Source organism: Lepidochelys olivacea, assembly GCF_965140295.1.
Source record: "Lepidochelys olivacea isolate rLepOli2 genome assembly, chromosome: 1".
NCBI classification, from domain to species: Eukaryota; Metazoa; Chordata; order Testudines; family Cheloniidae; genus Lepidochelys; species Lepidochelys olivacea.
The window spans coordinates 197,227,463-197,242,649 of record NC_140411.1 but is presented as its reverse complement, the minus strand read 5'-3'; positions in this window follow the sequence as shown (position 1 = coordinate 197,242,649).

The window sequence follows — 15,187 nt, the reverse complement described above, 5'->3', positions numbered from 1 at the left end:
GGCTGCCTTTTATTCACTTGGCAGTTCCAGTGTGGAGCCATCAACCAGCCTGCTGATCAGAACATAAAGGGGGTTGAACTTGCAAAGGAAATGACACCTGTATTGTGTGTCAAGTATCAGAGACTGGGGCTAATTACACCCATTGTCCATCAGCCTATAGTCCTACAGAACCTTAGAGGACTGAGTTAACCCTTAGGCTTCCTTATGACATTACCCACTTTTAATCAAACAAATGGAGGCTCCCACAATATCCATAAAAATGAATAATGATAGCACCCAAATTCTTCACAATATGCACCAGTCCATTTGCTCAGCTATCCATTGACACACAAATCCCAAAATGTCAAAAGCTGTGCATATTTCTTAAGTCACAGGAAAAGCATGAAAACTCAAGCTTTAGTTATAAAGGTAAAATTGAGCAGATTAAGAAAACTAAAATTATGCCCAGTTGTTTTTAGGGACTGGAGGATATTTAGTACATTTCTGCTTGAAATTTAAGTTTCCTTGCTTTTGGGAAGATTTATGTGAGACGATTAAGGATACATTTTCAATGCAGGGAATTTGCCTTGAAACACCCATTAACCTTAATGGAAGCTGCACAATTCATGCTGAACAGTTACCTCCTAATGTTTCTTTAGAATACCCTTTTTGTTTAATTTTCTTTGCGTTTTGAATGGTAGAGTGGCTACATGTATGTTATGAATTCATAATAGGTCATTTCAGACCATATCTGCAAAAGCACGGATATTTATTGGATTCCTTTTCTCTTTCATAAGACAGGTTTTTAGTTATATTTTGTCAAAGGCCATTAAACATGTAGTACCCTATACATTAAAAATATATATTATTTTATCTTCCAATATTAATTCTTTGACTTGCTTTGCCACAAGCCACTGTTTCAATGGGACATGTATATTAACACCATGGCCATTCTGCTACATGATCAGACATCTCATTTAATACATGTCACCCCTCTAATGTTTGTATACAACCACTGGGATCCAGCTATCTTTTTTCAGAGGTGATTGATCTTCTCTTGATGAAAGTTTATTAGAAAGCCTAATACTCAAGTAGTTATTCTGTTGATAGCTAGAAGTGCTGAAAACGGAGATATATATATATATATATAAATATATATAATTTTCCACGTTTAATTTGAAATGGAAGCACTGAGAATCAGAGATCTTCTTTTAAAACTATGTGGTAGGAATGAGATACACAACTTAAGAGGGGTTGATTATAAGAAGTAATTCCATTTGGGATTTAGCATATGATTGACATAGACTACGCTTTGATAAGATTAAAAAAAAACCTCCAGAGATAATCGCTCATAATGAATCATTTATTATGTATATCTCTTAATTCTAGTGGGGTTAAGCATGAGTGAGCATGAAAGCCAGGGGCTGAGCTTTCTACATCCCATAAATACTTCTTGCAGATATTTATGTGTATCCAAAATTATTACTGCAAGATAAACAGGAATCAAGGACACACATTGCTTCTGCTGAAGTATGCACACTGCACAAAGACCTTTGGTGCTCTTAGGTCCAAATCCTGCCCATAGCCTCAGGAACCAGCTGGGCATGGAGGAGCGCCATGGGGGCAAGTGGGAAGGACTCATCATCTGTGGAGTAGCCACAGAGCCATTCAGCAGCTGGTACTCCAATCTAAGGGGCTGAGCAGCCTCCATGGCTCTTGTGCGACATTTCTGTGTGGAATGAGACCAAAGGTACCATTTAGTGTCAGGTTTTCCAGCCCCTTCTCTTACCCCTCACATGTCTGTTATGTTCATTGAATACTTACAGAGAAGTGATATAAAAACATATAATGCTCCTTCTGGGAGGCTGCAAAATAACACTACTTTATTTCTTAGAATCCAGAACCCTAACACACAAGAACCTAAAACAAAGAAAAACAAAGCAGGCTGCTCCATAAGGCAAAGAGGCACAACTCACCCCAACTTGGTCTAGGCTGGCTCTTTGAAGACTGACTGTATGAGACCTAAACTATACACTTCCCTGCAGAGCTCCCTAGCCTGTAAGCAGAACTAGGAAATCCCTTACCACTTAAAGTGACAGCTTGTAAATGTAATGCCTTTCAATATACCACAATGTCCAAAGGACTGCTTTGTCAGCAGTGCTGGAAACCCTTTCAGATTGGGTTCCATGGCATGCAAAGAGAACAGACATCTTGTAGGGGTGTGACCCTGAGGATTCCTCCATGCCAACTGGCAGAGGGTTCATTGTTCTGTAACAGTAACTTCTGACAGGCCTGACAAACTCACCTCACCTAGCACACCACTTTCATAGTATTTATCCATAGAGAATGTCATGTGAGGTCTTCAATAAAAGCCTGGGCCAGACTGGTCACTAATATTATGGTGAAATGTATGTACAAATACCAAAGTAAGAAGTTCCGTGTATATGTTCCTAAAAAAGTCTAAATCAAGGCATGGTTCACAAACAGCAGGTGTCTGCCAGACAAAGGATGTGCATTCCCGTCTGCCTCTTTTCTCATGTAAATTGAGCATTGTAAGGGACCCTAACTGAAGCTCCATTTGCACACACAGTCAACATGAGGATGTGAAGTCAATATGAAATCACCACATCAGGGAATAAACCCAGGGAATCACCCTGACTTTGGGGACAAATAATGGATTTGGGGGATATAAGGAGAAGGAAAAAGGAACCTCTTGTTCTTGTAGCCAAAGAAGTAATCAGGATGTGCCATTAAATTCATCATAAAAGGATCCCAGCCAACCTTGGTTGGAAATGCTGCAAGAAGGCCTTGGGTGAGAATAGACTGCTTTAGACAGATGGTTAGCCTCTAGCATGCATGTATGTATTTTGTTTTGTGTGTAATCTTTCTGTTTCCATTATCCTTATTCACTATCTCTTAAATCTTAATCTTTGATGAACACCAGAGTTAAGAACCGACTGGTCAAGCACCCACCTCATTTGGAACCCAAAGTATGCAATCAGGCAGCAGAGACAAAAAAAAAAAAAAAAAGACAAATACAGTATAGTACAGTATGGTGTTAAATGTAAACTAGTGGGGAAAAAAAGGGGGGCAAGTTTAAAAAAGATATGACAAGATAAGGAAACTGTTTCTGTGCTTGTTTCATTTCAAGTAAGATGGCTAAAAGCAGCATTTTTAGTTCTGCATAGCAAAGTTTCAAAGCTGTATGAAGTCACTGTTCAGTTGTAAACTTTTAAAAGAACCACCATAACATTTGTTCAGAGTTACGAACATTTCAGCGTTACGAACGATCTCCTTTCATCAGATCCGATGAAGGGAGCTGTAGCTCACGAAAGCTTATGCTCAAATAAACTGGTTAGTCTCTAAGGTGCCACAAGTCCTCCTTTTCTTTTTGTGAATACAGACTAACACAGCTGCTACTCTGAAACCTATCAGTTAAGCACAAGCAATTCTTCCTCTAGTTGGCAGCAGAGGGGTAACGAGGTGACTCACAGTTCTTGGCACCCAAAGGAAGCATCGCAGAGAGGTCCTGACTTATGTCCACACCTACACAATGGAATCATGGCAGGTCTTCTGTGTATGGGCAGGATATGCATTTGGGTCATGTAATGCATAATAAAATATTTTCCCTATAAATACAGTAGGCTGTTTGTTTATTTTTTTAATAGTACCACTGGCATAAAACTTTCTGTTCTTTAACCCCTTGTGCATCCTGAGGCATGAGCCACAGCTCTGTGAAAGGACACCAGTGATGATACAACACATCCCGTCATAAACACTGCATGTTTACAGGCTCCCAGACGATTCACAGTGTCTTTGGCTTTGGAAAGCTTCAAGAGACACACTATGTTAGGAGGCAGCACCTCAAACTTACCTGTAAGTGCCATGGGTTTGAAGAGGCCTTGGGACTTATAGTGCCTAAGTTTGTGCAATGCAGACCACTATGTCAAAGAAAAAACTTGCTTGGTCTCTCAGAAGATGGGTGATCTCCCAAACTTTCTCGAGGATCTTTATTCACAACAGAAGAGAGGTCCCTAAGGGAAATACTGTGAAGAAAATCAGGAGGCTCCACAAATAGAGAATAGATGCTGGGAAAGGATAGGAGTTTAACTGATGAAAATTCAGTTCATTAGTTTCATGACATACCTATATAGCATTGTACTGGAAAATGACAACCGCCAGTGTGGAAGCAGCCTTTGATGTATGCCTTGCTGGACTGCATAGGTGCACCTTGCAAAAATGATGAGCTGGCTCTGAGCGCGTATTAAAGATTACCAAGACTATCCGTCAAAACTTCATTGATTGATGTAGAGCTTGTAGTAACACAGAGTATTTAATCAAATTAATGATGACATTTTTTTCTGCAGGTGTGTTGTCCACTAGCTGCTGACAATTTTGATGATCTGTTTGTTATATTAAATTGTTCAATGGCTCTGTCATAAATATAAAGGGCAGGGTCACCACCTTTCTGTCCACAGTGCTATAAAATCCCTCCTGGCCAGAGGCAAAACCCTTTCACCTGTAAAGGTTAAGAAGCTAGGGTAACCTTGCTGGCACCTGACTCAAAATGACCAATGAGGGGACAAGATACTTTCAAATTTGGAGGGGGGGGGGACAAAGGGTTCTGTCTGTGTGATGCTTCTGCCGGGAACAGATCAGAAATGCAAGCCTCCCAACTCCTGTTAAGTTAGTAAGTCTAACTAGAAAATGCGTTAGATTTTCTTTTGTTTAATGGCTGGTAAAATAAGCTGTGCTGGAGGGAATGTATATTCCTGTTTTTGTGTCTTTTTGTAACTTAAGGTTTTGCCTAGAGGGATTCTCTAGGTTTTGAATCTGATTACCCTGTAAGGTATTTACCATCCTGATTTTAGAGAGGTGATTCTGTTACCTTTTCTTTAATTAAAATTCTTCTTTTAAGAACCTGATTGATTTTTCATTGTTCTTAAGATCCAAGGGTTTGGGTCTGTGTTCACCTGTACCAAATGGTGAGGATTCTTATCAAGTCTTCCCTGGGAAAGGGGGTGTAGGGCTTGGGGGGATATTTTGGGGGGAAGAAGTCTCCAAGTGGGCTCTTTCCCTGTTCTTTGTTTAAAACGCTTGGTGGTGGCAGGATACGGTTCAAAGACAAGGCAAAGTTTGTACCTTGGGGAAGTTTTTAACCTAAGCTGGTAAGAATAAGCTTAGGGGGTCTTTCATGCAGGTCCCCACATCTGTACCCTAGAGTTCAGAGTGGGGAAGGAACCTTACAGGCTGTTTAGCCCAAACATATTTCGGCATAAGGACTGCTAAGAAATTGTTTGCTGTAAGTTTTGGTTTTGATATTTAATATTCAGAATTTGCTATATGAGCTGTGGAACTGGTCACCTAAGTCACATGCTACTCTTTCTCTTTCCTGATTGGAAGACCTAGCCATTGTCAGCAAGAAAAATGTCTGAACTCACTAAAGTAGCTGGGTTTTGACCGATTGATTGTGTTACAGATTGCAACCAAGGCCTTGACATGATTAACAGAAGTGGACTGGGAGCCACTGGAAGTATTGTAGGAGAGGGGTGATGTGCTTTCAGTGGCCCACTCCAAGACAAACACAAGGCCATGAACAAAATTTGTTGGTATGACAGTTCACAGAAGAATGAGTAGGAAAGGGTGTGAAAATATTTGCATCAAACTTCACTTTAGAGTTGACAAAATGTTCCTGCTATCTGATTATAGTTCCTCAAGCTTAAGCAATTTGGAACAGGGCCTGTGTCTTTCTGTGTGTTGTACAGCCTAGCATAAATTCCCACCCTGACTGGGACACATGGGTGCTACAGCCAGACAAAAACGTAAATGATTATCAACCACAAACAACAATAACAACATTCACTCAGCTCTGGATGGAGGCTTAAAAAGAAGTCACATGACCCTCTCTTTTCCTGATTAAACAGTCTTGCCATCAAAACATTCCATCTTAGTTTACTATTGATCACAGTCCAGAAAATATTCTGACGTGCTCACTGCTGCAATGGGTCTGTGAGTTGGAAAAACACATTAAAACATATAAAGTTTTCCAATATAGATACAGATAAGGATCACAATTATTTATGTACTGTTGTCTTTCTAGTGGTGGGATGTTTAGGCATTAATGATTGGTCTCAAATCTACTATGTATAGGTTGCACCTATTGCTTTGTTGTTGTTGTTTTCCTATCCCAGTAACAGGGAGGAAATAGGAAACAAATAGGAAATTCTGCTGAAATATGCAAAAGGTAATAAATAAAATGGATACATACATCTGCGTTCCTACATGTAGTTAAAGGAAAACAGGAAATTGTTCTACCTTCCCTTTAATTGTTTTTGTTTGTTTGTTTAATATATAAATTGATTGTACAAAATCCTCTTAAAATGTACCTCTCAACCTGCTCACTATCTAGAATGGAATGCAGATCACTATTACTGATGGGAGGCAGGAAGACGAATGTGAAACATTACTAATTTGGTGAGAAAAAAAGGTGTAAAATACTATGAAAATAAATTAGGAAGTCAAATGACGAATGTAATGGGATGGTTACCAAGTTATCAGAAGTCTATGTCTTCAGAAAAAGAAGAAATAAAAACAAATCCTCCCTTCTCCTTCTAATACACAGAGGAGTCGGATCTTAAACCAAAAATGTAGATCTTTCTTCAGAACGTGGCAAGTGCTTCACAAAACATATTAGGGGCTATAGCAAGGTTTCAAATATATAAATATACGTTGTAAAACATCAGTTAGTGACTGACAAGAATAAAAGCTCTTCTTTAGTCTACAGGGATGCTCTTTAATGCTTCCCCACCATTACCACCGCCCCCGAACTCCCAGCTTGTGAGCTTTATTAGCTGCATTAGAACAGAAGTATAGTATGTTTCTTTCAATGGTAATTTCTATGTGGCATTTTTTACCCAATTTATTTGTAAATTATTCTAATCCTATTGAGTTAACCATATAAACGTGCAGGTAGTATATTTTACGGTAACTAAACTGAAGAGATGGTAGTAGCATTTTAAAGTAATAGCTTGTTAGCTCTCTCCTTGGGTCAGATCTTTACCTGTAAAATAGAAAGCACCACACAGAACCAAAGTAATCTTTGTAAAACTCAGTGAATTATGATACATGTTTACTGTGTGCACGTCTGAAAAGGTACAGAACAGGTTCTTTGGAACAGGTTCTCCATTGTCCTGAACACCTTGGGCCTGATTCTCAGATACAGAATCCTAGGAGTGTAAAGGGGCCTTAGTGTAAAAGAGAAACAGGCCTTCTATGTAATCATTTACACCATGGCAAAGTAGGTGGAGGAGACAACACAATGTGTAGAGCAACGGAGAATCATGCCTGTGTTTTTCATTTATGCATATATTTAAATACTTTGTCACAGTTATATCTACTAAGGGCTTGATTGTAACTTTTAAGGTAAAAACTGTGGTAGGGAGCAGTGTCAAGCTGCACAGTTTGTTGTGGCTGCTTATTGGACATGGGAGTCAGCAGTCCACTGTGTTTAACAGACTGAAGCTGATCACTTTCCCTGGTGCACCAGCCATGCTCCATGGGCCAGTGAAAATGGAGACCAGCTGCTCCTTGTCTTCTGTTCAGAGTTGTGCTCCCAAGAGTGCAGGGAACATAGGGACTGCCACTGTGAGTGGCCTTTTCATGGCTACTGAGAGGCTGCTTATCATAATCGAGCTCTAAAAGGATTCTCAGTACCTGGCTGCACTTATATACTGACTAACAGATAAGCTATAATTGTTCCTGACAAAACTACACAATCTTTCTCAACTCCTGCCTGAAGAAATGCACTCTTGCTGAAAACTGTACTAAACTTGGTGGGTTCATTTTACAGTGGCTGGCAGGCCCTGGAATTTTACTCTGATGCCAAACTTAGCCAAAATCTCCAATTTAACCCATAAAGTTTTCCATGGTTTGCACTCTAAACCATATTAAACTGGCTCAGGCTCATCTCACACTGGGCTAAGGATTACCCCAATGCTCTGCAAACTGAGGGTCCTATTATGCAACTCCTACTCACATGAGTAGTCCTTATTTACATATGTATACTATAAACATTCACGCAAGCAGCCTCATGCATGTCATTCTGCAGGATCAGGCCATAAGTCTTTACTGGTATCAGGTTTTTTCACAGAAATTTTGGTCCAGAGACCTGCACACACTTATGTAACAGAGTAACTGTACACATCTGAACAGCACAACTGATTTCCCATTGATTACTCAGTGTGCATAAAGTTACGTGGATACAGAAGCATTAGCAGTATTGGGTCCTTGCCCTGTAGCAACTAGTTGCTTGAATCCTTTGGGCAATTTTCAGCTCGTGTATGTAATCCTTTAATGAATCCTTTCATTTCCTGTTTATAATCCTTTAATCTAAACCATTTGGCAGATCTATTACATTTAAGTTGCATTCACGTAAACCAAGTCTGAAGGCCTACATGTTTATTGTTAATAACAATATAAATAATCTAGTCATTTTATTTTTAGAGCACTAGCCAGCCAAGGCACCTGGGCTGCTGTGCAGATAATTAAAATTTTAAAAAAATAATGAGAAATAATAATTAGGATGAAATTTTCATACAAGGGTGCATATAAGGGCACCCTTGTTCACATACTTGCAGGCTCCTGTAAAACTTGTCGGGCCAGAGTCTCAGCTACTGTAAATCAACATAGTTCTATTAATGTCAATGGAACTATGCCTATTTACATCAGGTAAGGATCTGGTCCTCCGTGTTTACATGCGGGGGGATGCATGCCCAGACTAGGTCTGCTGCACACCTGTTGAAAAACATATAAGTGTCAAAAACATATAAACCCCAAACCAAAGGGGTGAGAGACATCTGTACAGGGACAATGAAGAGGTTTTCAGATTTCATTTTTAAATGGGGAAGAATGGGGTGAGATAAATGTTCAAGAGAAACTAACTCCATATTTTAGGAGTGACAGTGTTAAATATTTGATCCCAAGTGTGACCAACCACATGAACTAAAGTTTTATTCCTCTTTGTATAGGTATCTCTAGGCCCTCCAATGCTGTGGTATCTGGGCATTTTCTGATTTTTAAGTAAAAGGGCAAGATTATTTTAGTCCATCTCTCTCCCTCCTCCAGGTTCGATGGATTATTTTAAAAAAATCATATGGACTGTGGGAAGGCTAAATCAAAGGAATGAGTTTTGTTTTGAGCATGTCTGAGGTTATCATCGTAATCCCTTGCTGAAATGAGTTCCACAGTCTGGGTACAGCTTCTGAGACAATTCTGTCTCCTGCTCTTTGAAGACTCACTCTTGTGGTAAATGGTTCCATTGTTCCTGTAGAATGTAGCTGGTAAGGGAGGCTATGTTTATGAAGCAACAGGTGGTCTCAAGTAGCTTTGTCCAGACAGCATGGTCTATTCAACAGGCCACTGATATGGGACTCAGGAGATGTGCGTCCTATTACTGGCTCTGCTACTGGCCTGCTGGGTGACTTTTGGCAAGTCACATCATCTCTCTGTGCCTCTGTTCCACCTCCCACTCTTTGTCAATCTTGTCTTTGTTTAGATTGTGAACCATTTGGAGCAGGAAGGCTGTCCTTATACTATGCATTTGTATAGTTCCTACTACAGTGGGTCCCTGATACAACTTGGGCTATGTCTACACTAGTACTTTTGTCTGTAAAATTTTTGTCAGTCAGGTGTAAGGAAAAAAACACCCCCCTTGACGGACATAAGTCACAGACAGAAGCGCTGGTATGGACAGCGCTATGTCGGCGGGATTACTGTCCTGCCAACATGGCTACCACTGCTCATGGGGGGGGTTAATTATGCTGACGGGAGAGCTCTCTTCCGCCAGCATAGAGCGGCTACAGAGGAGATCTTACAGCGGTGAAGCTACAGTGGTTTAGCTGTGCCGCTTTAAGGTCTGTAGTGTAGACATTGCCTAAGAATGAAAAACTAGTCCCTTGTAAGACTTTGAGTATAAGGCAGAAATCTTTAATTTGACTCTGGATACAACAGGGAGCCAATGAATAATTGAGCAGCAGGGGAGATTGCTCATGGTTCTGGTGTTGGTAAGTAGGCAGGATGCTGCACTCTATCAGTTGGAGCTTTTTCAGGGAAGATGGCTTTATTCCAAGGTGTAATGAGTTGTAATTCCTTCCCAGTGGCTTCATGCCCTGCTGCTTGTGATGAACTGTTATAAATATGGGAAAGCTTTTCATTTCATTATTTTTGCTTTGCCAAGGAAGCAGGAAGGTAATAACAGAGAGCTGATTAAAGAAACAGGTTGGGTGCTATTGAAACCGTTTATCTGAAATAAATAAATAAAATACAACCCCCTAAAAATCCTAGAACTCATATTTGCCAAAACAAGCTAATTCTGACATTTATTTCTCTGCCTCCCCTTCATTAAAGAGCACTGTAAACTTTAATGTGCTTTTGTTTTGCTCATGTTGACAATTTAAAGGGGCTTAGGGGGATTATTTATTTATTTCATTTTAATTGGATTATAAATGGTCATGGAGCAAAATCAGTCTCCAGAGCCTAAGATTTAAAGAGGTTTTGAATCTGTTACTGGACAACACTCCCCAGGGAGTTGTATTGAGAGAGATTTCAGAGTAGCAGCCATGTTAGTCTGTATTCGCAAAAAGAAAAGGAGGACTTGTGGCACCTTAGAGACTAACCAATTTATCTGAGCATGAGCTTTCGTGAGCTACAGCTCACTTCATCGGATGCATAAAAGTGGAAAATGCAGTGAGGATGTTTTTATACACACAGACCATGAAAAAAATGGGTGTTTATCACTTCTAAAGGTTTTCTTCCCCCACCCCACTCTCCTGCTGGTAATAGCTTATCTAAAGTGATCACTCTCCTTACAATGTGTATGATAATCAAGGTGGGCCATTTCCAGCACAAATCCAGGTTTTCTCTCCCTGCTGGAGAGTGGGGTGGGGGGGGAGAACCTTTAAAAGTGATAAACACCCATTTTTTCATGGTCTGTGTGTATGAAAACATCCTCACTGCATTTTCCACTTTTATGCATCTGATGAAGCGAGCTGTAGCTCACGAAAGCTTATGCTCAAATAAATTGGTTAGTCTCTAAGGTGCCACAAGTCCTCCTTTTCTTATTGAGAGAGATGACACCTTCTCTCTGTCTAGCATAATTAAAAGTTACCTGAGTGCCAAGAAACTAATTGACCAACCTTATCTCTAATTTATATGAAAAGTGAAAATTATTCCCTTCCTGTCTTTTTTTTTTTTAAAGTGAGCTGACTCAAGTCCTTTACAGTTTAGGATATTAAATGCCACATTGTTGCCTGTATTCACTAGAGCCTAATTTCACCTACTATTCCCTTGCTACTCACTTTTCTTTATCAAAATTGTAACACACAGTATATCTGAAAAGCCATGTACAATTAACTACTGTCCCATACACTCTACAGTTCACATTGATACACCTTATTAGAGATCATTTAAAACATTGCACAAAGAAAAAGAAAAACTGCCTTAAAAAAAATGGGTTCCAGTGAAAACTCTTAGTTCTTTTTCACTTTTGTGTGTGAATTTACTACTTTTAAAATGCGCCAGACTGCCAGACAGCCCTGGAGAATGAAGTCCTTATCCCTAGATAAAACTGATGCAGCATGGGCAATGGTAGTGCAAGCTTTCCTATGCTGCTCTGCCAATGTTCCCCAATTCTAACCAGCATGGAGTACCTTTACGTCTGAGAGAGTATTTTGGTGTCTGCCTCCATCCAGCTGTAGTGGTGATTGTGGCAACGGGTACACCTATTTATCAGGAGCTAAAATGAGACCACTAATTTAATTTCACATAGGCCACCAGCCGTCCAGGTGATAAAAGTTTGGGTCACTACCAGCCTGAGTTGGATAGCAACCCTAACAGTGAAACGCTCCATAGTGTATTATCAGTTCTCTGAGCCACCCAGATCCCTTGGACAGTCTGAGGCTAAGCCTTATTAGGGGACAGAAGACTGCCCAAATACCAACATGAGGAGGGACGCTGGTGTGGAATGACTCAGAGCAGAACAGATCTTACGATACCTGTAGCAAGCACTTCCCCCAGCACTGCTCTGTTGGCACAGGTGAGGGGCTGGACCTTGATCTCACATATGCCCTGCCAGAAATGACCCCTCTGGGTCACATTAGTGCTGCAGGCAGCCCCCACTCTCTTGCACTGCCAAGTGCTGGGAAACCCACAATTCATGGGACTGTTGGGAGAAAAAAGGGCTCCCTGTATCTTCTTCCCCTCTGAGGCCTACCAGCTCAAAGAAGGAGTAATTTAGCCCTTAGGGTCTTGGATCCTTTGTATATATTTAGGGTAATATTTTCAAAATTGAACAGGATTGACCTGACTCTGTTCCTATCAAACTCAATCAGTGAGCCAAACTCTGTCCTTGTTTGCAGCCATGAAACTCCTTTGATTTCATTTACAGGACTGACTTCAGAGTAAGTATACCTGTGCAACTCCAAAGAGCCAGAATTAAACCTGGGTTGAGCACATTAATTGATCCTTCAGGGCAAAAAAGAATTCCTTTCTAGAAGGCCACTTCCTACCATCACCACTCATATACGCCCCCATTCCCTCCCTTCTACACACAAATATTCCATTTACAGATATACAGTGAAATCTCCAGATTATATATCACGTTCTATTGACAATTCCTCCATCTCTGAGATAAGGCTATAGTATATGAATGAGTCCCAGTCCTGGATGGTTATGTGCCTTCCTATAAATCCAGAGCATGGAAACATACCTACTACAGTCCATCAAATAAACACAAATGATATGAGAAACAAAATCTTTCACAGAACTAGAACCTGACCACGTTCTTACGAATTCTTTAAGGCAGCTCATGGTATTCATACATGGGGGTACTAACATTGGCCTTAAATGTGAAATAAGGGTTTGCACACACATCCACCATACAAATCCAAATACTGCTTACAAGCCTGTTTTACAATCTTTGCTGTTGTATATATCTTAGATCAATAGTGAGCTCTCAGCCATCATCTCAACAGATAGAAATTAGAGTGTGATGGCAATCAGTTTTTGTGAATTCCCCAGTGCATCATCATTATAGGAAATGCTTTATGTTAAATTGTTTTATCTTGATCTCTTGTGAAAATGAAGTGTTGGAGATCTCATTCTGAACCCCTTCAGAAGCAGTTTGGTGGTTGGTCAATAGGCTGTCACAGTGGTCCATGCATTCCCTTCTGGTGGTCTGCAGGATTGAAGGTTTTGAGAACCAATTTTTTTTGGAGGGGGGGAGGGAAGAGATTTTGTGGGAAGGTAAGAGTACTAAGGTACAGCATAAAAGATGGCCCAGTGGATAGGGTGCTACCCCAGAATGTGGCAGATCTGGGTTCAGTTACCTGTTCTGCCATAGACTTCTTATGTGATCTGGGGCATGAAGTCTTTCTGTGCTTCAGTTCTAATAGTAGAATTTCCCTACCTCATAAGTGTTAAGACAACTTTACACTGTCTTAAAGTCTGTGAGGTGCTCATATACTACAGTAATGGGGCCATATAAGTACCTTAGCCCTGGTCTACACAACGAGTTTAGGTCGAATTTAGGCGCATTAGTTCGATTTTATAAGCAATGTGTCTACACAACCAACCCCATTCTGTCAACCTAAAGGGCTCTTAAAATTGACTGCTATACTCCTCCACAACGAGAGGAGTAGCACTAAAATCGACCTTGCTGTGTCGAATCTGGGGTAGTGCAGATGCAATTCAACAGTATTGGCCTCTGGGAGCTGTCCCAGAGTGCTCCAATGTGACCACTCTGGACAGCACTTTCAACTCTAATGTACTAGCCAGGTACACAGGAAAAGCCCTGGGAAATTTTGAATTTCATTTCCTGTTTGGTCAGCGTGGCGGGCTCAGCAGCACAGGTGACCATGCAGTCCCCCCAGAATTGCAAACGAGCTCCAGCATGGAGCAAAAGGGAGACACTGGATCTGATTGCTGTATGGGGAGAAGAATCTGTGCAGACCAAACTCCGATCAAAAAGAAGAAATGCTAATATATATGCCAAAATCACACAGGGCACGGTGGACAGAGGCTACAACAGGGACACACAGCAGTGCTGCGTGAAAGTTAAGAAGCTCAGGCAAGCCTAGCAAAAGACAAAGGAGGCAAATGGTCACTCCAGGTCAGAGCCCCAGACATGCCGCTTCTATGATCAGCTGCATGGCATTTTAGTGGGGGACCCTACCACTACCCTCCACTGTTCGTGGACACCTGCAAGGGGGAAGTCTCATGCAACAGGGAGGAGGATTTTGTGGATGAGGAAGAGAAAGAGGAGAATGTGCAGCAGGCAAGTGGAGAATCCATTCTCCCCAGCAGCCAGGATCTTTTCATCACCCTGGAGCCAATACCCTCCCAAGGTGGGATCCCCGACCCTAAAGCTGGAGAAGGCACCTCTGGTGAGTGCACATTTGTAATTACAGTACAGGGTTTAAAAGCAATTGTGTTTAATGTTTGATTTTCCCCCTGAAGAACTGGGATGCATTCGCAACCAGTACAGCTACTGGAAAAGTCTGTTAACGTGTCTGGGGATGGAGCGGGAATCCTCCCGGGACATCTCCATGAACCTCTCCTGGAGATACTCTTAAAGCTTTTGCAGAAGGTTTCTGGGAAGGTGCCTTATTTCGTCCTCCACAGTAGGACACTTTACCACACCAAGCCAGTAGCAAGTAGTCTGGAATCATTGCAGCACAAAGCATGACAGTGAATGGTCCTGGGTTTTCGTCATATTCAAGAAACATTTGGTCTTTATCTTTCTGTGGTAGCCTCAGGAAAGTGATATCGTTCATGGTCACCTGGTTGAAATAAACAAATTTTTGTAAGGGAACAGTAAAAGGATCCCGTTCATGCTGAGCTGTTTGCACTTGGCTAAAAGGGATCATCCCAGAGAATAGCCATGCAGTGGGGTGGGGACAGGGGTGTGCTGCACTTCCACCTGAAAACCGCAGCCCATCCTTTTAAATGGCAAACCAACCAGCACTGCTTGCTATAGGAAAGGAGGGCGCTGCAGTTTGAAACCATTCCCATGTTATGAAGGCGGAAGAAGCCAACCCCACGTACCCTTTAGCTTACCATGGCTGCCTGGAAACCGAATTCTGTTGCCCAGCCATGTGTGATGTGTCACCATACCAGCAGGCGCTCATATAAAAGGCAAAATGCGACCTTGTAC